Source organism: Salmo trutta, chromosome 7, assembly GCF_901001165.1.
Source record: "Salmo trutta chromosome 7, fSalTru1.1, whole genome shotgun sequence".
Classification (NCBI taxonomy): Eukaryota; Metazoa; Chordata; class Actinopteri; order Salmoniformes; family Salmonidae; genus Salmo; species Salmo trutta.
The window spans coordinates 15,799,865-15,827,418 of record NC_042963.1 but is presented as its reverse complement, the minus strand read 5'-3'; the positions used below and the strand labels follow the sequence as shown (position 1 = coordinate 15,827,418).

Sequence of the window (27,554 nt, the reverse complement as noted above, 5' to 3'; positions counted from 1 at the left end):
TTTTTTATTTTCCCAAATTACAGCGTGCCATGTAAAGGCATGGGGATGAAGACCAAACAAACACGTATACAAAACACAGGGTTAAAACCCAAACAAAATAGCGAGGAGTACCTTGAATAAATAACACTAGCGCACAATGATTAACCTGTTTGGGCTAGGGGGCAGTATTGAGAATTTTGGAAAAAATATGTGCCCATTTTTAACTGCCTCCTACACCAACTCAGAAGCTAGAATATGCATTTTATTGTTCAGGTTTGGATAGAAAACACTCTGAATTTTCTAAAACAGTTTGAATGGTGTCTGTAAGTATAACAAAATTCATATTGCAGGCAAAAACCTGTGAAAAATAGATTTAAAAAAAATGTGAATTTTGTGACTGTACTATTTAGTGTCATTGTTTTATAGATACCATAGTGAGAAAGGATTCAGTTCGCAACTCCTACGGCTTCCACTAGATGTCAACGATCTTTATAAAGTTGTTTGAAGCATCTGTGATGAATACAGCCCGAATTAGAATGCAGGAAAGTTGACACGTCATCACTTCATTTTTTGCGCCTGCGCATAAATCTGAGAAGAGTGTGTTTGTCATAATCGTTTATCTAGACACTTGATAGGTTGTGTGAAAATATTACTGATGTTTACTGATGTTTCACGTTAAAAATGGACCAAAAGATTAATGCTAAACAACGTTTGACATGTTTGAACGAACGTAAATAGATTATTTACTAGGTTTTTTTTAGCTTTTCGGCGTGACTTTACACCCCCCCACCACGTTTTGTGGGAGCCTACTGAACGCTAACTATTTGGTGTTATTTGGACATAAATTATGAACTTTGTCAAAAGAAACCACATTTGTTCTGGACCTGGGATTCCTGGCAGTGCCTTCTGATGGAGATAATCAAAGGTAAGGGGATATTTACAATGTTATTATCGATATTAGATGATGCTAACTGTATAGCTTAGCTTATTGTTCTTAGCATAGTACCCAGTTTATTGCAAAATGTGATTTCCCAGTAAAGTTATTTTGAGATCTGGCCATTCGGTAGCAATTACGAGATGATAATATATTATTCTTTGAATGACAATATTATAATTTACCAATGTTTTCGAATAGTAATTCCGTGATTTGTAATGCTGGATTCACTGGGAGCATTCGAGCCGAAAAAAATTCTGAATTTCACCGCGACTGTAAATGCTGTTTTTGGATATAAATATGAACTTGATGGAACTAAAAATGCATGTATTGTATAACATAATGTCCTATGAGTGTCATCTGATGCAGATTGTCAAAGGTAAGTGCATAATTCTAGCTAGTTTTCTGTCTGTTGATGCCCTTCTTTGAATTGGCTAAACATTACACACAGCTATTGTCAATGTACTCTCCTAACATAACCTAACTTTATGCATTCTCCGTAAAGCCTCTTTGAAAATCGGACAGCGTGGTTAGATTTAGGAGATGTGTATCTTTCAAATGGAGGAAAATAGTTGATTATTTGAGTATTTGAAATGATTACTCTTGCAGTTTTGAATTCCCCGCCATGGTCACATGACAATGAATCCCAATACCGGGATAAGATCCTGCCCCCTGGCCTCTTAACAAACGAGACCCGTAATCATCTGCGCACTCCACAATGGCACGAAAGCCAAAACAACATGGCACAGGTACTCACATGACCAACGGACATTGTTACAATAATCGACAGGACAATGGTGAACAAAGGGAAAACTTATACAATGACTAATCAATGGAAAAAGGAGCCAGGTGTGCGTAATGAAAGTTCCTGAGGGATCCGTGACAATTGGCCTCATGGTGAAATCCCTGAGTGGTTTCATTCCTCTTCGGCAACTGAGTTAGGAAGGGCGCCTGTATCTGTCACACCCTGATCTGTTTCACCTGTCTTTGTGATTGTCTCCACCCCCGTACAGGTGTCGCCGATCTTCCCTGTTATCTCCTGTGTATTTACACCTGTGCTCTCTGTTTTGTTTCATCACGCCTACCAGCATTTTCCTTCTGCTCCTGTCTCTCAATTGTTCCTGTTTCCTAGTTTTCCCTGTGTTGACCATTTAGCCTGCCCTGACCCTGGGCCCACCTGCCGTCCTGTACCTTTGTCCCACCTATCTGGATAACTAACCTCTGCTTGCCTTTAGCCTGCCCCTGTTCGATTAATAAACTGTTGTTACTGGGTCTTACTTGAAACGTGATAATACGAACTGGCCATGACTGACCCAGCAGACTCGGACCAGCTGCGTAATGCCATCTCCTCCCAAGGAGCCACCATTGGTAGGCACGAGGAATTGCTTTGTGGCCTTATGGAGGGGTCCACACCTTGCCGAACGCCATGACCGGCTTTGGACATTTTGCTGGAGTAATTCCGTGGGTTGGCTGGGAGGCAGCCTACTATGACGGTAACCTCACAGCCCCTCAGTAACTCGGCTGTCAGCAGCGCCGCCTCACCGGTCACTCCGCCTTCCCGGAGTGACCACTTCAATGGAGAGCCGGGCACTCGTCGAACGTTTCTAGCTCAGTGTGCCCTCATCTTCGAGCTTCAACCCTCCTCCTTCCCCTCGGACCGCTCTAAGATAGCGTACCTTATCACGCTGATGTCCGGGAGGGCGCTCGCCTGGGCTACTGCTGTATGGGAGCAACAGCCGGCCATATGATCCAAATCAGTCAGGCTTCAAGACTGGTCATTCAACTGAGACTGCTCTTCTCTGTGTCACGGAGGCTCTCCGCACTGCTAAAGCTAACTCTCTCTCCTCTGCTCTCATCCTTCTAGACCTATCTGCTGCCTTTGATACTGTGAACCATCAGATCCTCCTCTCCACCCTCTCCGAGTTGGGCATCTCCGGCGCGGCCCACGCTTGGATTGCGTCCTACCTGACAGGTCGCTCCTACCAGGTGGCGTGGCGAGAATCTGTCTCCGCACCACGTGCTCTCACCACTGGTGTCCCCCAGGGCTCTGTTCTAGGCCCTCTCCTATTCTTGCTATACACCAAGTCACTTGGCTTTGTCATATCCTCACATGGTCTCTCCTATCATTGCTATGCAGACAACACACAATTAATCTTCTCCTTTCCCCCTTCTGATAACCAGGTGGCGAATCGCATCTCTGCATGTCTGGCAGACATATCAGTGTGGATGACGGATCACCACCTCAAGCTGAACGTCAGCAAGACGGAGCTGCTCTTCCTCCCGGGGAAGGACTGCCCGTTCCATGACCTCGCCATCACGGTTGACAACTCCATTGTGTCCTCCTCCCAGAGTGCTAAGAACCTTGGCGTGACCCTGGACAACACCCTGTCGTTCTCCACTAACATCAAGGCGGTGACCCGATCCAACATTCGCAGAGTATGACCCTGCCTCACACAGGAAGCGGCGCAGGTCCTAATCCAGGCACTTGTCATCTCCCGTCTGGATTACTGCAACTCGCTGTTGGCTGGGCTCCCTGCCTGTGCCATTAAACCCCTACAACTCATCCAGAACGCCGCAGCCCGTCTGGTGTTCAACCTTCCCAAGTTCTCTCACGTCACCCCGCTCCTCCGCTCTCTCCACTGGCTTCCAGTTGAAGCTCGCATCCGCTACAAGACCATGGTGCTTGCCTACGGAGCTGTGAGGGGAACGGCACCTCCGTACCTTCAGGCTCTGATCAGGCCCTACACCCAAACAAGGGCACTGCGTTCATCCACCTCTGGCCTGCTCACCTCCCTACCTCTGAGGAAGCACAGTTCCCGCTCAGCCCAGTCAAAACTATTCGCTGCTCTGGCACCCCAATGCCCAATGGTGGAACAAGCTCCCTCACGACGCCAGGACGGCGGAGTCAATCACCGCCTTCCGGAGACACCTGAAACCCCACCTCTTCAAGGAATACCTAGGATAGCATAAAGTAATCCTTCTAACCCCCCCCCCTTAAAGGATTTAGATGCACTATTGTAAAGTGGTTGTTCCACTGGATATCATAAGGTGAATGTACCAATTTGTAAGTCGCTCTGGATAAGAGCGTCTGCTAAATGACTCTTATCCCGTTAGCGGGATCATTTTCCAGCGAAAAACTCCTAGCGACATTAGCATAACGAAATTCAATATTTTTTTTTTTCAAATATAGGACTATCTCATATCGTTTTATAGATACACCTCTCTTGAATCGACCCTCGTTGTCCGATTTCAAAAAGGTTTTACAGGAAAAGCACAATATTAGATTATGTTAGAGGAGTACATGGTAAAAGTAGCATCATATGAATTTTCCGACCAAGCACATGCATCACATATAACCAAAAAACAGCTAAATGCAGCACTAACCTTTTACAAACTTCATCAGATGACACACCTAGGACATCATGTTACACACAGCATGCAATCTTTTGTTCAATAAAGGTCATATTTCTATATAAAAACAGCATTTTACATCGGCACCTGACGTTGACTAACTATTTTCCCATAAAATGCGTCCCGGGAAACAGTGCTACAATTTTATAATTTACTATTCGAAAACGATTTTTTTTTTTTTATATTGTCAATCTAAGATTTATAGATGAATGTCTCTTGAAAACACCCGTCATTATAGATTTTAAATTAACTTTACAGGGTAATCACACTTTGAGATAAAAGGGGATGCGATACTCAGAAAATGAGCTAGAAAGCCTAGCTCGTCGCCATCTTGGAACAATCGCACATCACATCTGATCTTGTATAATATTGCCAATAATCCCTCACCTTTAGTTGTCTTCATCAGAAAGCACTTCCAGGGATCCCAGGTCCACGACAAATGTATTTTCGGTCGAAAAAGTCCATCCTTTATGTTCCATTAGCTTGCTGTTGTTAGCGCGTCAGAAGGCTGTATCCAAATGTTGATACGGGCGCGGGACTTGGCTAACGAAAAATGACTTTTTTCCCTCCTGTAGGTTCGTTCAAACATGTCAAACGTTGTATAACATTAATCTTCAGGGCCTGTTTCAACAAGAGAGCCAATCAGATTCGAGTGGGACGATTTCATTGTGTTTCAAAACGTTTCCAAAGGTGGGGGCAGACACGGCCGCCGACGTCACAATGCTGATGGCCCTCCTACTGTGACCAATTGCCACATCGTCTCCTGCACTGAGTTTCGACAGCAGAAGCCTCTTTGTAAAGACTGGGGACATCTAGTGGAAGCACTGGAAAGTGCTCAATTATCATTTTTTCATGTTGTGAATTACAGGGAAGGCTGTGAAGTCGAGTCCACAATTCAGAATCCCACTTCCTGGTTCAATCGGTCTCGGGGTTTTGACTGCCATACGAGTTCTGTTATACTCACAGACACCATTCAAACAGTTTTAGAAACTTTAGGGTGTTTTCTAAGTATATGCATGTCCTGGCTTCTGAGTTTGATTAGTAGGCCGTTGAAAATGGGAACAAATTTTTTCCAAAATGCGCTGTGGCGCCCCCAGTGGTAGGATATACGCAAGAGGTTAAATGTAAATGTAAATGTATATGCATCTGTCACGAATCCCACCGAAGGTGGCTCCCCTGCCTGCTCGGGCGGCGCTCGGCGGTCGTCGTCACCGACCTACTAGCCGCCGCTGATCCCTTTTTCCTTTTCGTTTGGTTTGTCTTATTGTTTGCACCTGTCCCTCATTTGGTCTTTTGATTTTGGTTATTTAAGCCTGGTTAGCCCGCCCAGTGTTGTGCGGGATTATTTTAGCGTCAGGTTGTACTTTTGTCGTTGGATGTGCTGGCGATTTATTACTTATTATTATATGCATGCTGTGCACCTGTTTTGGGCACTTGGCAATTTTCCCACGCCGTTTGTGTTGGCGTTTATCGTGTTGGTTTTTTTGTTCAAATAAACACGAAGTTCCGTACCTCTGCTCTCTGCGCCTGACTCCTACCACCACTCCTAGCAACACTCTGACAGCATCAGTCTGGAGGCGTTCGTGGGAGAGGTCAAGAAGGTGTTTGATGCCCCATTCTCTGGGAGAGAGGCTGCCCGGAAGCTACTCCAGCTTCGGCAGGACGGTGGATTTCAGCACGTTGGCAGCTGAGAGTGCCTGGAACCAGGAAGTGCTGTTCGACATGTTCCTACACGGAGTCTTGGAGGAGGTCAAGAACGAGTTTGCAGCCCGGTAGTTACCGATGGATCTCGATTCCCTCATCGCCTTGACCATCAGGATCGATGGGCGACTACGGGAACGACGGAGGGAGAGGAGATTCGATTTCAATTGCCCGTCCAAGGATTCCACCTCGCCTCCGAGGCATCCCAGAACTCCCAGACGGTCCCGTTGCCAAGATAACCCGAGGCTACCCGAGTTCCCCGAGAGTCATCAAAGACGGCCGAGTCACCATTTCCCGAGCCTATGCAACTAGGCAGAGCTGGGTTGTCTCCAGCGGAATGGCTATACAGGCTCAACACTAAGAGTTGCATGTATTGCGGGACTCATGGTCATTTTGTGTCCTCTTGTCTGTTAAAAGACCAGGATCACCGGTAGGAGCGAGTACTCTGGTGGGCCATATGGAGAGGTTTTCTGCTTCCCTTACTCGCACTCCGTTTCATGCCATTCTCTTCGACTCTGGGGTGGATGAGAGCTTTTTGGACCCTACCCTGGCTTCCGAGCTAGGCATCCTCACTCAGCATTTCTCCATTCCTATGGACGTTAGAGTGCTGAACGGGCGCTGTATAGGCTGGGTCACCCACAACACCACTCACATCAACCTATGTGTGTCAGGGAACCACAGCGAGGCTATCAGGTTCCTGCTCATTAAGTCTCCTCAGATTCCTGTGGTATTGGGATTCTCCTGGCTCCAGCGACACAATACCCTCATTAACTGGTCTACCGGTGCCATCATGGGCTGGAGCCCGTTCTGCCACGCCCATTGCCTGAAGTCAGCACAACCTGCCCTAGAACGTCTTCCTGGGGGCTCGGAAGTTGCCCCGGACCTCTCTGCCATTCCCGCGGAGTACCACGACTTCTGGGAGGTGTTCAACAAGGCCCAGGCAACTTTGCTTCCACCGCACCGACCATATGACTGTGGGATTGACCTTATCCCTAGCACTATTCCGCCCCAGGGATGACTGTTCTCTCTGTCGGGACCAGAGACCAAGGCGATGGAGACCTACATCGGGGACTCCCTAGCTGCAGGATTCATCCGTCCTTCTTCCTCTCCCGCCGGCGCAGGGTTCTTCTTTGTGGAGAAGAAGGACAAGACCCTGCCCCCGTATATCGACTATCGGGGTCTCAATGACATAACGGTGAAGAACCGCTACCCCTCATCTCCTCAGCCTTCGAGCCACTCCAGGTGGGCACCGTATTTTCCAAGCTGGATCTACAGAACGCCTACCACCTGGTGCGGATATGGGAAGGGGACGAGTGGAAGACCGCCTTCAACACGAGTATCTGGTCATGCCATTTGGCCTTACCAACACCCCTGCTGTGTTCCAGGTTCCGGTTAGTGATGTTTTCCACTACGTTAAACCTGTTCGTCTTTGTCTACCTTGATGACATCCTCGTCTTCTCCCGCTCCACCCAAGAAAGCAGAAAAGTGCGAGTTACATCACTCCACCATCCCTTTTCTGGGTTACATCATCACTGCAGGGAGTGTACAAATGGATCCCGGGAAGGTGAGAGCGGTAGTGGATTGGGCCCAGCTTACTTCCAGGGTGCAGCTGCAACATTTCCTGGGGTTTGCCAACTTCTATCGCCGCTTTATCCGGGGTTACAGCACCCTGGCTTCCCCCATCAGCACTCACCTCGCCCAAAGTTCCGTTCATGTGGTCTCCAGCTGCTGACCGGGCGTTCCGGGACCTCAAACATCGCTTCACCACAGTTGCCATCTTGGTTCATCCTGACCCGTCCCGTCAGTTCGTGGTGGAGGCCAATGCTTCAGATGTCAGAGTGGGGGCTGTCCTGTCCCAGCGTTCTGCCCTGGACCTCAAGCTACATCCCTGCTCCTTCTTCTCCCATCGCCTCAATGCCACGGAGAAGAACTACGATGTGGGGAATTGTGAGCTTCTCGCAGGGAAGATGGCTATGGAGGAATGGAGGCACTGGCTGGAGGGGGTTGAACATCCGTTCATCGTGTGGACCGACCACAAGAACCTGGAGTATCTCCACACCACCAATCGCCTCAATTCCAGGCAAGCTAGATGGGCCCTGCTGTTCACACGGTTCAACTTCTCCCTCTCGTACCGGCCAGGATCCAAGAATATCAAGCCGTGTGCGCTGTCACGCCACTATAGCCCCAAGACTACTACCCCAAAACCATCCTTCCCACTTTGTGCCTGTTGACAGCACTCAGCTGGGGAATAGGGAAGCAGGTCTGTGAGGTGCAGCGTTCCCAGCCGAACCCCTGATAACCGGATGTTCGTTCCTGACGCCATCCTCTCCACGGTCCTCCAGGCTTGCCTGCCACCCGGGCTCCTCTTAAGACCCTGGCTTTTGGTGGCCTACCATGGTTTTAGACGTGTTCGCATTCGTCGCCGCTTGCACGGTTTGTGCACAGAACAAGACTCCACGGCAAGCTCTGGCTGGTCTCCTCCAACCTCTGCCTGTCCCTCACCGTCCCTGGTCTCACATCTCTCTGGACTTTGTCACGGTCTTCCCCTGTCTGATGGCAACACTGCCATCCTCACTGTGGTGGATCGGTTTTCCAAAGCCACCCACTTCATTCCTCTCCCCAAACTACCCTATTCCAAAGAGACGGCCCAGCTCATGGTGCAGCATGTCTTCTGGATCCATGGTCTACCAGTAGACATGGTCTCTGACCGGGGTCCTCAGTTCTCGTCCAAGTTCTGGAAGGCGTTCTGTACCCTCATTGAGTCGTCGGCCAGCCTGTCCTCCGGGTTCCACCCCCAGTCCAATGGCCAGTCGGAGCGAGCCAACCAGGATGTAAAGACTACTCTGCGCTGCCTGGTCTCTGCCAACCCGGCCACCTGGAGTCAGCAGCTTGTGTGGGTCGGATATGCCCGCAACACCATTCCCTGCTCTGCCACGAGCCTATCACCTTTTGAGTGTTCCCTGGGGTACCAGCCCACACTCTTCCATGAGCAGGAAGAGGAGGTCGGCATACCTTCTACCCAGGTGTTTGTCCGCCGCTGTCGTTGTACCTGGAGGAGAGCCCAGTCGGGCCTCCTCAAGACCACCTCCAGGTATCAACAACAAGCTGATCGCCACCAGACCCCGGCTACTCGGTATCAGATAGGGCAGAAGGTATGGCTATCCACATGGGATCTGCCCCTCCGGGTGGAATCCCGCAAACTCTCCCCCGGTTTATCGGCCCGTTTTCCGTCTCCAAAGTCATTATCCTCTCTGCTGTTCATCTTCTGTTGCCCCGTGCCCTTCATATACATCCTACCTTTCATGTGTCCAGAGTTAAACCCATGTCTCACAGCCCTTTGTCTCCTGCCTTTTGCCTGCCCCTGTTCGATTAATAAACTGTTGTTATTTCGACGTTGTCTGCATCTGGATCTACAGTTCGGAATCAGCGCAGCAAGAGTCGCCCTACAGTCCGGAATCGGCGCAGCGAGAGTCGCCCTACAGTCCGGAATCGGCGCAGCCAGAAACCCGCTTCAGCCCGAGGTCTACAGCGACGCGCTTCAGCCCGAGGTCTACAGCGAAGCGCTTCAGCCTGAGGTCTACAGCGACGCGCTTCAGCCCAAGGTATTCAGCGGGGGTGGACAGGTTAGGTGGGGGACTAAGGCCAGAGTAGGAGGATTGGGGAGGGGGGGGGGGGTGTAGCACAAGAACCGTTGGTGACGGTGGCCACCCTCCCTTCCCTCCCTTTAGTTTGGGATTATTTTTGGGGGGGTTATTTTTCTGTTTTTTTGTGTGAGGTGCATCCGGGGTCTGCACCTATGGGGGGGGGGGTACTGTCACATCCTGACCAATAAAGGGGTTATTTGTTATTGTAGTTTGGTCAGGATGTGGCATGGGGGTGTTTATTTTATGTTGTTCGGGGTTTGTTGGGATATGTATTTATGTAAGAGGGGTGTTTGTTTTATGTGTTCCAGGGTTTTTGGGTTATGTTCTATGTTTTGTATTTCTATGTTTTTTCTATGTTATGTATTTCTTTGTTGGCCTGGTATGGCTCTCAATCAGGAACAGCTGTACATCGTTGTTGCTGATTGGGAGTCATACTTAGGTAGCCCTTTTTCACCTGTCTTTGTGGGAAGTTGTTTTTGCACTGCTGTGTTTAGCCTGCATCACTGTGCGTTCGTTCGTTCGTTCGTTTTCTTGTTTTCTTATTTATTAAGTGTTCAATAAAAGTTAAAATGAGCACTCAACCCGCTGCTCCTTGGTCTACTACATACGACGACCGTTACATCCCAATTGGGTGGGCCTATGCTCTACCAGGCCCACCCATGGCTGCGCCCCTGCCTAGTCATGTGAAATCCATAGATTATGGCCTAATTAAATTATTTAAATTGAACTGTAACTCAGCAAAATCTTTGAAGTTTTTGCTTGTTGCGTTTATTTTTGTTCAGTATATTAACATATAAATGTACAGTTGAAGTCGGAAGTTTACATGCACTTAGGTTGGAGTCATTAAAACTCGTTTTTCAACCACTCCACAAAATTCTTGCTAACAAACTATAGTTTTGGCAAGTCGGTTAGGACATCTACTTTATGCATGACACAAGTAATTTTCAACAATTGTTTACAGACGGATTATTTCACTAGTAATTCACTGTATCACAATTCCAGTGGGTCAGAAGTTTACATACACTAAGTTGATTGTGCCTTTAAACAACTTGGAAAATTCCAGAAAATTATGTCATGACTTTAGAAGCTTCTGATAGGCTAATTGGCATAATTTGAGTCAATTGGACGTGTACCTGTGGATGTATTTCAAGGCCTACCTTCAAACTCCATGCCTCTTTGCTTGACATCATGGGAAAATCAAAATAAATCAGCCAAGACCTCAGAAAAAAAGATTGTAGACCTCCAGAAGTCTGGTACATCCTTGGGAGCAATTTCCAAACACCTGATGGTACCACGTTCATCTGTACAAACAATAGTATGCAAGTATAAACACCATGGGATCATGCAGCCGTTATACCCCTCAGGAAGGTGACACCTTCTGTCTCCTAGAGATGAACGTACTTTGGTGCGAAAAGTGCAAATCAATCCCAGAACAACAGCAAAGGACCTTGTGAAGAGGCTGGAGGAAACAGATACAAAAGTATCTATATCCACAGTAAAACGAGTCCTATATCGACATAACCTGAAAGGCCTCTCAGCAAGGAAGAAGCCACTGCTCCAAAACCGCCATATAAAAGACAGACTACAGTTTGCAACTGCACATCGGGACAAAGATCGTACTTTTTTGAGAAATGTCCTCTGGTCTGATTAAACAAAAATAGAACTGTTTGGCCGTAATGACCATCGTTATGTTTGGAGGAAAAAGGGAGAAGCTTGCAAGCTGAAGAACACCATCCTTACCGTGAAGCATGGGAGTGGCAGCCTCATGTTGTGGGGATGCTTTGCTGCAGGAGGGACTGGTGCACTTCACAAAATAGATGGCATCATGAGGCAAGAAAATTATGTGGACATATTGAAACAACATCTCAAGACGTCAGTCAGGAAGTTAAAGCTTGGTCACAAATGGGTCTTCCAAATGGACAATGACCCCAAGCATACTTCTAAAGTTGTGGCAAAATGGCTTAAGGACAACATAGTCAAGGTATTGGAGTGGCCATCACAAGCCCTGACCTCAATCCCATAGAAAATTTGTTGGCAGAACTGAAAAAGCGTGTGCGAGCAAGGAGGCCTACAAACCTGACTCAGTTACACCAGCTCTGTCAGGAGGAATGGGCCACAATTCACCCAACTTATTGTGGGAAGCTTGTGGAAGGCTACATGAAAATGTTTGACCCAAGTTAAACAATTTATAGGCAATGCTACCAAATACTAAATGAGTGTATGTAAACTTCTGACCCACTGGGAATGTGATGAAAGAAATAAAAGCTGAAATAAATCTCTACTACTACTCTCTACTATTATTCTGCCATTTCACATTCTTAAAATAAAGTGGTGATCCTAACTGACCTAAGACAGGGAATTTTTACTAGGATTGAATGTCAGGAATTGTGAAAAACTGAGTTTAAATGTATTTGGCTAAGGTGTATGTAAACTTCTGACTTCAACTGTATGTGTTCTGTGAGCAGTGTCACATGGTGAACATTACAATCGCCATCTTGGATTTCAGACATGTCCAGAGTCATCACCATCACCTGATTAGAAAAATCAATGGTGTTTAATACCCATGGAGTATCACCCGGAAATGTACACATCACACTTTAGAACCAGAGTGAGTCTGCCTTTTTCCTCTGCCAGGAAAAAGGCAGACTCACTCTGGTTCTGCTGTTCCCCCTGCCAGTTCACCTGTTCCTGCTGCTCAGGTTAGAGTTGTGACCCCCTTGGCCCAGCCACCCTTCTCTACTGCTGAAGCCAGAGCTGATTGGCTCACCTGCCCCTGGCTAAGCCCTCGTGGGGGAAGGGGAGGGTCATGTGGAGCCAGCATGTTCTCATGTTACAAAACACAGGCAATAGTGGCTTACAATTTGTTAGTGGGTGACCACCCTGTACAAGCTGAGAAGTCAAAAATGTTTATGTAGTTTGTTGGTTTTGGAACTGGGTTTATGTATGTCTTGTCAGTATGTTCTGCAGATATGCCAAAGACTAGTTGTCCGTGGTAGTAGAATTGATTTAATTGGTACAGTGGTAACAGCAGTGATAATGACAGTGGTAACAGCCGCAGCAATAGTAATATCAGTGGAAGAAGTAGTGGAAGCAATTGCATCACTAATTCAACAACTTTAGTTGTTGAATTAGTTTTTTACGCATCCTGGTCTTTGTCCTCCGGCCTCAGGTTGCGCCTTGCTTAATCAACAGCATCTAACATCTGTTATTGTTGTTTTATTGTGTTACTTTTTATAATTTTTAACTTTAGTTTATTTGGTAAATATTTGAACTCTTCTTGAACTGCACTGTTGGTTAAGGGCTTGTAAGTAAGCATTTCACGGTAAGGTCTACACTTGTTGTATTCGGCGCATGTGACAAATAAAGTTTGATTTGATCTACTGGGACCCCCAGACACCACGGCTCCTGAGGCGACTGGACACCCAGAGGCTCCTGAGGCACGTCAAGCCCTCCGTCACTTCTACCGAGGGATGGCCAGAGCTACCCCACAAGTAAGCACTAATCACTCCCCCCTCCCTTCTGCATCAGAAAAAGCTTCTGTTAGTTTGTGTATTTGTTTTAGCGTGAGACTCAATTCTTAAGTAATCAGCTGAGCAATTGGATTTGCGATAAGAACTGGTACTATCGCAGTCAGAAGCCTGCCATAGGTGATTGAGGTCAAAATGTCAAGGCTTATCTTTAATAATGTTAACGTTCTACGGGAATTCAAAGAGCGTGGAGTGCAGTCACCCTGACCCGACTGGCTGATAAACACTCTGATATGGACTTTCCTTCTTTTCTTATCTTCCCTTATTGCTTCCTGTCTTTATCTCTCACTCTCTCTCTCTCTCTCTCTCTCTCAATTCAATTCAATTCAAGGGGCTTTATTGGCATGGGAAACAAATGTTAACATTTCCAAAGCAAGTGAAGTAGATAATATACAAAAGTGAAATAAACAATAAAAATGAACAGTAAGCATTACACTCATTGTCATATAATGTATATATAATTTAAATATGCTCTCTCTAATTCTCTCTTTCTCTCTTTCTTTCTTTCTCTCGGAGGACCTGAGCCCTAGGACCATGCCTCAGGACTACCTGGCATGATGACTCCTTGCTGTCCCCAGCCCACCTGGCCGTGCTGCTGCTCCAGTTTCAACTGTTCTGCCTGCGGCTATGGAACCCTGACCTGTTCACCGGACGTGCTTGTTGCACCCTCGACAACTACTATGATTATTGTTATTTGACCATGCTGGTCATTTACGAACATTTTAACATCTTGACCATGTTCTGTTATAATATCCACCCGGCACAGCCAGAAGAGGACTGGCCACCCCTCATAGCCTGGTTCCTCTCTAGGTTTCTTCCTAGGTTTTTGGCCTTTCTAGGGAGTTTTTCCTAGGGAGTTTTTCCTAGCCACCGTGCTTCTTTCACATGCATTGCTTGCTGTTTGGGGTTTTAGGCTGGGTTTCTGTACAGCACTTTGAGATATCAGCTGATGTACGAAGGGCTATATAAATACATTTGATTTGATTTGATATATACAGTGTTGTAACGATTGTGCTTTCTCTCTCTTTCTCGGTCTCCCTTTCTCAAAATGTCTCAGGCTCCTTGCGATTTGGGACATATCTGCTAACATTGGGGGCGCTAATGAGTTCATGACTGAGTGCTCCACCATTGATAAGCCTTTCTGGATGTATGATGCGGACCAGCACATAGACCACGACAGGTACAAAGACACATATGTAACACATAACTCTTGCAAGTTGTCTGCTCTTCTTTGATGGTGTCTTTATGTCTTTCCAGTGTGGAGGGCACAGGTATCCTCGTGTTCTATTGATACCCTTCCTGCCCAGCACCCCATTGAAGCCACTGAATATTTCGGTGATCGCCTCTTTCCCTACATTTGGGAGATGGTAAGACGAGATGCTGGGGTAAGGTACAGTGAGCCATTAGCATGTTTTGGTTTTTGAGGTTTAGTTTGCTTGGGGGAGAGGGTTGTGTGGAATGTAGCAATACAAGCACAAAACAAAAGCTCAGGTTATGTTTGTCTGTTCAGGCTTACCATACTGTAGATGCCACTGCTTGCCAGTGATGGCCACTTGGAACGGTAATTCTGTTCTTTGCTGAAATAGCAAGTGCTTCCCGGTTCTATCTTACTCAGCTGCCCTCAGATGCCACCAGGCCCGTTGAAGAAGAGGACTTCTCACCTCAAGTCAGAGATGTGAGTACAACACACACAAATCCCTATTACTCAATCATTTTTGCATCATAAAAGGCTATGGACTTGAAACCTAGACATAGCTTGACATCTTAAGCAATAGGTGGCATATGGCAGCAGGTAGCTTAGCGTTTAGAGTGTTGGGCCAGTAAAGATTTAATTTTTTTAAAACATTTTAGTCATTTTAGCAGACGCTCTTATCCAGAGCAGCTTACAGTAGTGAATACATACATTTCATACATTTTTTTCTCCATACTGGTCCCCCGTAGGAATCAAACCCACAACCCTGGCGTTGCAAACACCATGCTCTACCAACTGAGCCACACAGGACCCAGTAGTAAACTAAAGGTTGCTGGTTCAAATACCAGAGCCAGCAAGGTGAAAATCTGTCTGTGCCATTGAGCAAGACACTTAACCCTAACTTGCTCTAGGGGCGCCATACTACTATGGCTGACCCTGTAAAACAACACATTTCACTGCAACTCTCTGGTGTGTGACAATAAAACATAAAATAACTAGTTATTACATTATTTGCTATATGTGATAATAGCTAACCTAGGTCTAATTGGGTGTTTTTTGCTCTAAATTATGTTTGTTTTTGGAAGTTCATAATCTGTATAGAGATGACCCCCCAAAATCATTTGACTGTTGGACTAAAGTTGTCATGCGATATTGTCCTGTTTGAGCCATTGTGCTGTAGTAGAACCATAGAAAGTGGCTGTGTCCGAATACCCGCACTTGCATTCTAAATAGTAGGCATTTTGGGTATGCGATAAAAGTACGTTTTATAGTATGTACAATTTTGCACAATATTTAGGAAGACAAGACCTACGTCTGTTTGACAACAGTTGATAATCAGCTGAAGGGATGCGCTGTTTCAAAATGAACAAAATGCAGTAATCAATGCAATTGTGTAGTAGCACATTCTCCGTATGATGAGACTGGTGTGCTGATATTTGTTGATTACTGCATTCATTTTTACTAAACGGTGCGTTCCAAGTACTGTGTAGTACGATTCGTACACAGTATGCATTTTATGTAAGTAGTAGGCAAGCCAGATTTCGGACACGGCCAGTGACTTGTTTTTATCAGACTTTTGTTTTTGTCAGTTATGGCAGATGTATTTATTTATTTATATATACAGTACCAGTCAAAGGTTTGGACACACCTACTCATTCCAGGGTTTTTCTTTATTTTTACTATTTTCTACACTGTAGAATAATAGTGAAGACATCAAAACTGTGAAATGACACATACGGAATCATGTAGTAACCAAAAAAAGTGTTAAACAAATCAAAATATATTTTATATTTGACATTTTTTAAAGTAGCCACCCTTTGCCTTGATGACAGCTTTGCACACTCTTGGCATTCTCTCAACCAGCTTCACGAGGGAGTCAACTGGAATGCATTTCAATTAACAGGTGTGCCTTGTTAAAAGTTAATTTGTGGAATTTCTTAATGCGTTTGAGCCAATCACTTGGTAGGGGTGTTCTACATAAGATAGCCCTATTTAGTAAAAGATCAAGTCCATATTATGGCAAGAACAGCTCAAATAAGTAAAGATAAATGACAGTCCGTCATTACTTTAAGACATGAAGGTCAGTCAATGCAGAAAATGTCAAGAACTTTGAAAGTTTCTTCAAGTGCAGTCGCAAAAATCATCAAGCGCTATGGTGAACTGGCTCTCATGAGGACCGCCACAGGAAAGGAAAACCCAGAGTTTCCTCTGCTGCAGAGGATAAGTTCATTCGAGTTACCAGCTTCAGTTTCTCCCATTCTTCACCGCAGATCCTCTCAAGCACTGTCAAGTTGGATCGGGAGCATTGCTGCAAAGCTATTTTCAGGTTTCCAGAGACAATTGATCGGGTTCAAGTCGAAGCTCTGGCTGGGCCACTCAAGGACATTCAGAAACTTGTCCCAAAGCCACTCCTGCGTTGTCTTGGCTTGTCTGCTTAGGGTCGTTGTCCTGGTTGGAAGGTGAACGTTCGCCCCAGTCTGAGGTCCTGAGCGCTCTGGAGCAGGTTTTCATCAAGGATTTCTCTGTACTTTGCCCTGTTCATCTTTGCCTCGATCCTGACTAGTCTCCCAGTCCCTGCTGCTGAAAAACATCCACACAGCATGATGCCACCACCACCATACTTCACCGTAGGGATGATGCCACGTTTCCTCCAGATGTGGAGCTTGGCATTCAGGCCAAAGAGTTCAATCTTGGTTTCATCAGACCAGAGAATCTTGTTTCTCATGGCGGGCTGTCGTGCCTTTTACTGAAGAGTAGCTTCAGTCTGGCCACTTTACCATAAAGGCCTGACTGGTGGAGTGCCGCAAAGATGGTTGTCATTCTGAAAGGTTCTCCCATCTTCACAGAGAAACTCTAGAGCTCTCTGGGTGACCATTGGGTTCTTGGTCACCTCCCTGAACAAGGCCCTTCTCCTTCGATTGCTCAGTTTGCCCGGACGGCCAGCTCTATGAAGAGTCTTGGTGTTCCAAACTTCTTCCATTTAAGAATGATGGAGGCCACTGTGTTCTTGGGGACCTTCAATGCTGCAGAAATATTTTGCTACCCTTCCCCAGATCTGTGCCTCGACACAGTCCTGTCTCGGAGCTCTACGGACGATTCCTTCGACCTCATGGCTTGATTTTTGCTCTGACATGCACTGTCAACTGTGCGATCTTTATATAGACAGGTGTGTGCCTTTCCAAATCATGTCAAATCAATTGAATTTACCACAGGTGGACTCTAATCAAGTTGTAGAAACATCTCACGGATGATCAATGGAAACAGGATGCACCTGAGCTCAATTTTGAGTCTCATAGCAAAGGGTCTGAACACTTTTGTAAATAAGGAATTTCTGTTTTTTATTTTTAATACATTTGAAAACATTTCTAACAACCTGTGTATGTGTTTAATGTGTATTTTATATTGTATTATAGGGCGCATTTGGAAAAGAGACCTAGGTCTCAATATGTCTTCCCTGTCAAAATAAAGGAATCAGAAACACACACACACACGAGGTGAAAATGTGTCATTGTCACATGTACTCTGCCATTTATGTTTCAGTATGCTGCCGTATGGGTATCACCCAGTGATCGCCAAGCACTGCATCAACAAGAAGGTGAACATGGTGACTGCCAGCTACCTGAGTCCAGCCATGAAGGACCTTCAATAGAGGTGGGAGAGAAGTGCATGGAGAGAAGATTCCTCTAGTTTTTAAAGTAGGAGTGAGAGGGGTAAGGTTAGGGGGAAACATCTATGTAGAAGTGGAGATTTAATGGAGAATGTGTTTTATCTTGTCTTAAAGGCCCAGTGAACTCAAAAACTTGATTTCCCCTATGTATTTTACACTGAGTATGCCAAACATTAGGAACAACTTCCTAATATTGAGTTGCACCCTGGACTACCATACCCCGTTCAAAGGCACTTAAATATTTTGTCTTGCCCATTCACCCTCTGAATGGCATACAATCCATGTCTCAATTGTCTCAAGGCTTAAAAATCACTCTTTAACCTGTCTCCTCCCTGTCATCTACACTGATTGAAGTGGATTTAACAAGTGACATCAATAAGGGATCATGGCTTTCACCTCGAGTCACCTGGTCAGTGTATGTCATGGAAAGAGCAGGTGTCAATGTTTTGCATGTGTCACGGTTGTCGTCGGGAAAGGAGGACCAAAATGCAGCAGGAATGTGGATGCTCATCTTTACGTTTATTTAACTCAAAAGAGAACACCAAAATAATAAACAACGAATACTCACGATCAACACAACAGTCTCGTTAGGCTCACACACGCTAAACCAGAAACAGGCAAAACAAGAAACCATCTCCCACAAAATACAAACCCAAACAAACCCTAATATATAGGACTCTCAATCAAAGGCAAAGAGACAACACCTGCCTTCAATTGAGAGTCCCAACCCCAATTAACTAAACATAGAAACAGATTCACTAGACAAAACATAGAAATACATGAATATGACACAATGCCCAAAAACCCCGGAATACATAAATCAAATGCCCTTCTACAAAAACCACCACCCCGAACCACATAAAACAAATACCCTCTGCCACGTCCTGACCAAACTACAATAACAATTAACCCTTATACTGGTCAGGACTTGACAGTACCCCCCCCCCCCCCCCCCCCCCCCCCCCCAAAGGTGCAGACCCCAGACGCACCTCCTAAATAAACAAAACCCAAAACAACAACAAAATATCCCCCTAAGCTAAAGGGAGGGAAGGGAAGGTGGCTGCCATCACCGACGGTACTTGTGCTACACCCCCCCCCTCCCCAACCCACCTATGCAGGTAGTGGTTCAGGCTCCGGCCTACTGTCCTCCAGAATGCCGACCGACTTAATCCGATTCGGGCCGTAGGCAGACACCCCTCGTTCCGGACCGTAGGCTGACCTCCTCCTTTCCACACTGTAGGCAGACTCAATCATTAGACAGTTAATCACTTTAAGTTCTGAATTGTCAGGCTTACTCAGTTCAGGGTTGCTGCTAGACTCCCTTGGTTTCGTGTCATCGGCAGACTCTGGGCAGACGGACCACTCTGGCTGATCCTGGCAGACGGGCCGCTCTGGCTGATCCTGGCAGACGGGCCGCTCTGGCTGATCCTGGCAGACGGGCTGCTCTGGCATCTCCGGGCAGACGGGCCGCTCTGGCATCCCCGGGCAGACGGGCCGCTCTGGCGGCTCCGGGCAGACGGGCCGCTCTGGCGGCTCCGGGCAGACGGGCCGCTCTGGCGGCTCTGGGCAGACGGGCCGCTCTGGCGGCTCCTGACTGACGGGCAGCTCTGGCGGCTCCTGACTGACGGGCAGCTCTGGCGGCTCCTGACTGACGGGCAGCTCTGGCGGCTCCTGACTGACGGGCAGCTCTGGCGGCTCTGGCGACTCCTGACTGACGGGCAGCTCTGGAGACTCCTGACTGAGCCGACGCACTGGAAGCCTGGTGCGTGGTGCTGGTACTGGACGTGCCAGACTGGGAACACGCACCTCCAGGCTAGTGCGGGGAGCGGGAACAGGACGAGTCGGACTGGGCTGACGCTCTTGAAGCCTGGTGCGTGGTGCTGGTACTGGACGTGCCAGACTGGGAACACGCACCTCCAGGCTAGTGCGAGGAGCAGGAACAGGACGAGTCGGACTTGGCTGACTCACTTGAAGCCTGGTGCGTGGTGCTGGTACTGGACGTGCCAGACTGGGAACACGCACCTCCAGGCTAGTGCGTGGAGCGGGAACAGGATATATTGGACCGTGGAGGCTTACTGGCGGTCTCAAGCTCAAACCTGGCATCGCCTTTTCTGGCTGGATGCCCACTACCCCCTGGTAAATGCGGGGCGCTGGTATAGCGCGTACCGGCTAAAAATACTTGGTCTCGCCATAATACCCATTACCCCGAAGCACGAGACCTGTCCATTAACTGGCTTCCCAGAAAAGGTACGGGGATTTGGCCTGGGGCTCCAAACTTGCCCCGCCAAACTACCCATATGCCCCCCAAAAAAAATGATTGGGGCTGCCTCTCGGGTTTAATCGCCAGTCGTGTTCCTCGGTAGCGTTCCCGGTCTTTGCTCCATTTTTTCCATGGGCCCTCTCCGGCCATAACCTGTTCCCATGTCCATTTCTCCCGTTTGTCCAACTCAAATTCCCTCTGCTCCTTCCAGTCCACCTGTTGCTCCTTCCTCTGCTGCTTGGTCGGTTTGTGGTGGGAGATTCTGTCACAGTTTTTAAAGTAGGAGTGAGAGGGGTAAGGTTAGGGGGAAACATCTATGTAGAAGTGGAGATTTAATGGAGAATGTGTTTTATCTTGTCTTAAAGGCCCAGTGAACTCAAAAACTTGATTTCCCCTATGTATTTTACACTGAGTATGCCAAACATTAGGAACAACTTCCTAATATTGAGTTGCACCCTGGACTACCATACCCTGTTCAAAGGCACTTAAATATTTTGTCTTGCCCATTCACCCTCTGAATGGCATACAATCCATGTCTCAATTGTCTCAAGGCTTAAAAATCACTCTTTAACCTGTCTCCTCCCTGTCATCTACACTGATTGAAGTGGATTTAACAAGTGACATCAATAAGGGATCATGGCTTTCACCTCGAGTCACCTGGTCAGTGTATGTCATGGAAAGAGCAGGTGTCAATGTTTTGCATGTGTCACGGTTGTCGTCGGGAAAGGAGGACCAAAATGCAGCAGGAATGTGGATGCTCATCTTTACGTTTATTTAACTCAAAAGAGAACACCAAAATAATAAACAATGAATACTCACGATCAACACAACAGTCTCGTTAGGCTCACACACGCTAAACAAGAAACAGGCAAAACAAGAAACCATCTCCCACAAAATACAAACCCAAACACACCCTAATATATAGGACTCTCAATCAAAGGCAAAGAGACATCACCTGCCTTCAATTGAGAGTCCCAACCCCAATTAACTAAACATAGAAACAGATTCACTAGACAAAACATAGAAATACATGAATATGACACAATGCCCAAAAACCCCGGAATACATAAATCAAATGCCCTTCTACAAAAACCACCACCCCGAACCACATAAAACAAATACCCTCTGCCACGTCCTGACCAAACTACAATAACAATTAACCCTTATACTGGTCAGGACGTGACAGCATGCTCAGTGTGCTTTGTACATATTTCCACACGATGAGGTGAATAATACTGTGAAAATTATGATAATGCCCTTTTAGTGTAAGAGCTGTTTGAAAAGAACGCCTGAAATTTAAGCTTGTTTAGGTGGGATGGAGTTGTGGCTTGCCTTGTGACATCACCAGGCAGTATAAGTTAATAACAAAGGGAGTTTCAAACCTCTCTGCCAATAACAACGAGTTTTCAGGTTACATATCTCTCCCATTAGGCCCCTCACTCAGACCACTCCCAGACAGTCCTAGCAAAATTCTTGCTTGAGAAATGGCTCTTTGCTAAGAAGCTATTGTTTCTTTTTGACATTTGTTTCTAATTAAAAAAAAATCACAGTAAGGTACTTTATTTTTACACAGAAATGATTTGATATTGAGATAAAAATGGCTGCATTGGACCTTTTAATGCTAATCATGGGCTATTTGATACACAATTGACTAGATGTAAGCTACAGGCAGGCACCAAGGCACTTGATCTAATTGCTTGAGTTGGCATTAGGCAGGATAAGCTACTAGTCAAGTGAATATATTGTCTCTACGTGGGGCTGGTGTGGCTGAGTGTTTTTGTCTGTGTGTTTCCTTTCAGTGCTGAGGATGCTGGCATCACCATAGTGAATGAGATGGGCCTGGACCCTGGCATCGACCACATGCTGGCTATGGAGTTTATCGACCAAGCCAAGGCGGACGGCTGCACTGTGAGTGAAACGTGAGGGAGATTGTGAAAGAATCTAGTATAAGTGATTTGTGCTTTTGAAAGAAAGTGTTTTGGTGATTGTGGAATCTGTACACATACGGGATTCTGTGCATGTGTGTGTCTGTGTGTATGTCTGTGTATGTGCTGTGCACATAATGATTGATTGAGCGTATGTCGAAGGGATGAGTGGCATCTTGTCAGTTTCCTTGGCAGCCATATTGATTGCGGGCCCAACAGATTGAAACACCATGCGTCTTTGATTTGTTCATTTTTCCCCCATCTTGACGTGAAGATGAACGGACTCTACTATCACACAGGAAAATGGACAAATGTGCCAGCATGTTGACAACGCATTTGATGCACAAAACATAGTCGATGCACAAAACATTTGATAGATGTGTACATGCAAATTGTGTTTTTACATCCATTTACATGTGTATGTGTGTTTAGATTGAGTCATACAGTTCATTCTGTGGTGGACTCCCTGCACTAGAGTGCTCAGACAATCCTCTGCACTACAAATTCAGCTGGAGTCCTTATGGAGTCCTCCTCAATACCATCAGCCCTGCCATCTTCCTCAAGGACAACAAGGTACAGTAGCCATCTAGGATCAGCAGATCCTCCCCAAATCCTAAACTTAACCATTAGGGCCGGAATTGAAAAACGGACCCAGAATCAGTGTCTAGGAGTAACTTCATCCTCCTCTATGTCCCCCAGGTGGTGAGCATCCTAGCGGGCGGAACTCTGATGGAGTCTACGTCTCCCATGGACTTCATGCCTGGCTTCCACCTGGAGGGTTTCCCCAACCGCGACAGCACCAAATACGGCATCGAGCTGGCCCACACACTCATCAGAGGATCAGGTCTCGGACGGGGAGTGATACCGTTTCCGCTTCCTTGGAGCAGCTGGCTGGGTTACGCGTCTTTCTCTCTTCTCTCTCCGCATGAACTGGCTGAGGTGGCAACACGACTCTCTCTCCTTCGTTGTCCGATGGCCCGGAGGAGGTCTTTAATTCACTCACCCACTGAGGCGCCACAGTGCCTGGGTCCCCCTCCGCATCCGGCCGTCCGGGGGAATCCCGACCTGTGGGCTGAGACTCGCTTAGGCGACGGCGCTTTCTCCGCTGGCTAGACTGGGGTTCGTTCGAGTTGGAGATATCCTCCAGTGCGGTTTCGGTGTTTTTCGCTTGCCCTCGCTCGCCTGTCCTGCGCTTGCGGGTCTGACTTGGCCACACCGGTGTATCTCCTCTCCCGTAGCTTTTTCCCTCAGGGCCCCCGGAATATAGGGCTGTGGAAGATCCTGATCGCTCGACCTGACGGTGTCCGGAAACGCCAACCGTAGGTGCCAGTTTTGGTAGCCCAGTCTGGTCGCTCTGGGAGGAGAAATGCATCGAAGCCATATCCCTGGTCGTCTAGTAGCTAGGACTCGACTAATGGCTAAGATGTCAATGGACCTCCTTTCCCCCGTGGTTGCTCTCCTTCCCCACCCCCCTACACCTGGGGTGAGGGCTCAGAGTCCCATACGATCTAGATAGTTGTATATAATGTAGCTGTCGTGTATCTATTAATAATATTCTCTCCAATAGCACTATGACAGGTGTGTAGATGGATCATCTCTCCCTCTGTATTTAGGACCATGTGCACTTGGACCCACTTTCTAGGTGACATATAGGGATACTTTCACCTCCCCACGCTTCCTACATTCATTTTTTGTGTGGGTCCCGCATCCCAACAGGCATCATAAGGGAGGGGTTGGGGCAGCCCTGCTCGAGGGCTCCCCCCTTACCTCCCCATATCCTCCTGCCGGAGCCGGATCGGTACCCCCGCCCGGTGTCGTGGAAGTAGGGGTTGGGGGGACCCTACTGGAGGAGGGGTTGGCGAGGGAGGGGTTGGCGAGGCCCTGCGGGGAGGGGTTGGCGAGGCCCTGCGTTTACCTTTATCTTTGATACAAAGACAACTATGTAGCTAGCTAACGTTACACTAATCAAATCGTTCCGTTGTAATGTATTTAGTTTCTACAGTACTGCTAGTTGGTAAAGTTGGCTAGCTAGCAGTGGCTGTGGTGTTGTGATGTTGACGCCGTTTGCGAACGAACGAATACAGCTGGCTAGCTTACCTTGTTAGTTTCTCAAAGTTAGTTTCTCAAAGCTACACCTACACCTTTAGCTACACCTTTATCCTTGATGCAAAGACAACTATGTAGCTAACTAGCTAACATTACACTAATCAAATCATTCCGTTGTAATGTAAGGAATGTAAGGAAATGTAATATTGCCCGCGGAGCGAAGAACAGCACGACTACTCACTCCAGCATGTAGAGCATTCAGAATTGTGAGGGGTTCCAAGCAGGGTTTTGGGATAAGTTTTCAACCAGCAATAATCACTCCTCAGCTGGACCTCACAGGTTATGATATCGCCTCTGCGAAAGAAACGGGTACAGATCAATTTGATGTTATTTTAATGGACAAAAGATGTGATTTTCTTTCAAAAACAAGGACATTACTATTTGACCCCAAACTTTTGAACGGAATTGTAATTTCGCTAACCAATGCTAACTAGCATTATGACTGGAAGTCTACGGTTATCTACTAAAGTTTCAGTCATGGGATGAGTTTTGCTTTAACACCTGTAAATGTCTTTAATTAATACTGTTTGTATGGTCAGGTTTGGGATGCTGAGTAAGGAGGTCGTCCCCCATGCAGACACCGTGCTTCACTGGCTAAGCACTTAGAGGCCCTCTTTTGGTAATATGTGCAGAAGTTCTCCCTCTACTCTTTTACTGCCACAAACACTAATATGTATATCTTTCTCCATAATCTTTATATTCCTCCTTCTCTTACTTTCTTTATACAGAAAATAGCAGCAAAGATTATTTAAAAATAGTATCACCCTCTCTCTCCTTGGTCCATCCATGTCCTCTCCTTTAGATAAAGGCGAGCGGGACATGTGAGGAATGACGTGGGCCTGCGCCACTCCACAGGCGAGCTTGAGACCAAGCACATCAGCCTGGTAGTCTACAGAGACCCCAACGGCTACTCTTCCATGGCCAAGACCGTGGGCTACCCTGCTGCCATCGCTGCTCGCATGGTGCAGGATGGTCAGTAGGGTAGACTTGAGTCCTCATTGCATTTGTCATGTCTGAGATGTTAAGTATGGTTTAGTGAGGTAATCAGCCATTTTGCTAAAGCCATCAGGGAACCACTAATTTTGCTAAAGACGAATGTACAACCCTAACGTGTCTGTAAAAGTGAAGTGAAAACTGACTTTCAATCTGCAGGAGAAATCAGTATGAAGGGACTGGTGGTGCCAATGACCAAGGACATCTATGGACTGGCTCAGAAGAGACTGCAGTAGGAGGGCTTACAATTCACTTCAAAAGCACCATCCAAGAGTAGTAACTCATGAGTCATCAGCTGCGTCTCAAATAGTGTATATTGATATCCTTTCCTGGTGTCCTCTCCTTCATCTACACTGATCCAAAAAAGACCCCTCACATGAAAAAATACAATTCTATTCTTCAATTCAGTTCAATTATTTCAGAAGAGTGCAGATAAAGGAGATGAGGAAACAAAGCTAGTTTAAACAATTGAGAAATATTTATAGATTCAACGCAAAGACAGATGGGAAATACAGCCTATCATTGGCTGTCTACCAAGGCCCAGAGAAACCGGTTGCATCTCCATAGTCCCAAGTTACTTACTCTGTTCATCTCCATGCCTTCATCTGTGCTGATCTGAAAAGGCAGGGTGGTGAAGGCAATATGGTAGAAATTGTAGGAGGACAGGAGACAAGGAGAGGAAGCCTCAGGCTAGTGAGAGATGCACCCTGACTTTCTGCTTGTTTCAAAGGCATTTCCTCACAGCATCGCCTTACCTCAACCAATTTATTGTTTCAACATGTGGCAAATAGAACAGTTACATTGCAGGTGAACAGTTTCCAAGCAACTTCTTTAAATAAGGCTGTACAATTCATGACATGGAGAACCACAAAACTTGCTGAGTGTTGTTATAATATGTAACGATCCTATAATCTTCGCAGACCTGCTAAGACAATGTGTGTCAGAAACTCACCCAAAGGGTCTAGTCTTTCCTTGACCATAACATATTCCTGTTATTGATCAGCTGCTGCACAGTTCCAAAGATTTGTACGTATTTTACACATATGCTCCCCACAGTTGTGTCAAATTGACTGGATGTCCTTTGGGTGGGGGACCATTCTTGATACACACAGGAAACAGCTGAGGCTGAAAAACCCAGCAGCGTTGCAGTTCTTGACACAAACCAACCAGTGCACCTGGCACCTACTACCATATCACGTTCAAAGGCACTTAAATATTTTGTCTTGCCTATTCTCCCTCTGAATAGCACACATACACAATCCATGTCTCAAGGCCTAAAAAACTGTTTTTAACCGACTGTATCTCCTCCCCTTTATCTCCACTGAATGAAGTGGATTTAATAAGTGACATCAGTAAGGGATCATAGCTTTCATCTGGATTCACCTGGTCAGTCTGTCATGGAAAGAGCAGGCATCCTTAAAGTTTTGTACACTCAGTGTATATTTGTATTTTAAATCTGCTCAGAGATTTTAATGTGGCATAGAGTACAGTTGAAGTCAGAAGTTTACATACACCTTTGCCAAATACATTAACTCAGGTTATCACAATTCCTGACATTTAATCCTAGTAAAAATTCCCTGTTTTAGGTCAGTTAGGGTCACCACTTTATTTTAAGAATGTGAAATGTCAGAATAATAGTAGAGAGAATGATTTATTTCAGCTTTTATTTCTTTCATCACGTTCCCAGTGGGTCAGAAGTTTACATACACTCAATTAGTATTTGGTAGCATTGCCTATAAATTGTTTAACTTGGGTCAAATGTTTTGGGTAGCCATCCACAAGCTTCCCACAATAAGTTGGGTAAATTTTGGCCCATTCCTCCTGACCGAGCTGGTGAAACTGAGTCAGGTTTGTAGACCTTGCTCGCTCACGCTTTTTCAGTTCTGCCCACACATTTTCTATAAGATTGAAGTCAGGGCTTTGTGATGGCCACTCCAATACCTTGACTTTGTTGTCCTTAAGACATTTTGCCACAACTTTGGAAGTGTGCTTAGGGTCATTGTCCATTTGGAAGACCCATTTGCGACCAAGCTTTAACTTCCTGACTGATGTCGTGAGATGTTGCTTCAATATATCCACATAATTTTCTTGCCTCATGATGCCATCTATTTTGTGAAGTGCAGCAGTCCCCCCTGCAGCAAAGCACCCCGACAACATGATGCTGCCACCCCCGTGCTTCACGGTTGGGATCGTGTTCTTCGGCTTGCAAGCCTGC

At 46.4% G+C, this 27,554-nt stretch overlaps 2 pseudogenes; one reads left to right on the top strand and one right to left on the bottom strand.

Annotated features, from left to right (window-relative positions):
- Positions 1-5,932: 5,932 nt before the first annotated feature.
- Positions 5,933-25,765, top strand: LOC115197783 (alpha-aminoadipic semialdehyde synthase, mitochondrial-like; annotated as a pseudogene).
- On the bottom strand, positions 24,527-24,652 carry LOC115197826 (uncharacterized; annotated as a pseudogene).
- Positions 25,766-27,554: the final 1,789 nt, after the last annotated feature.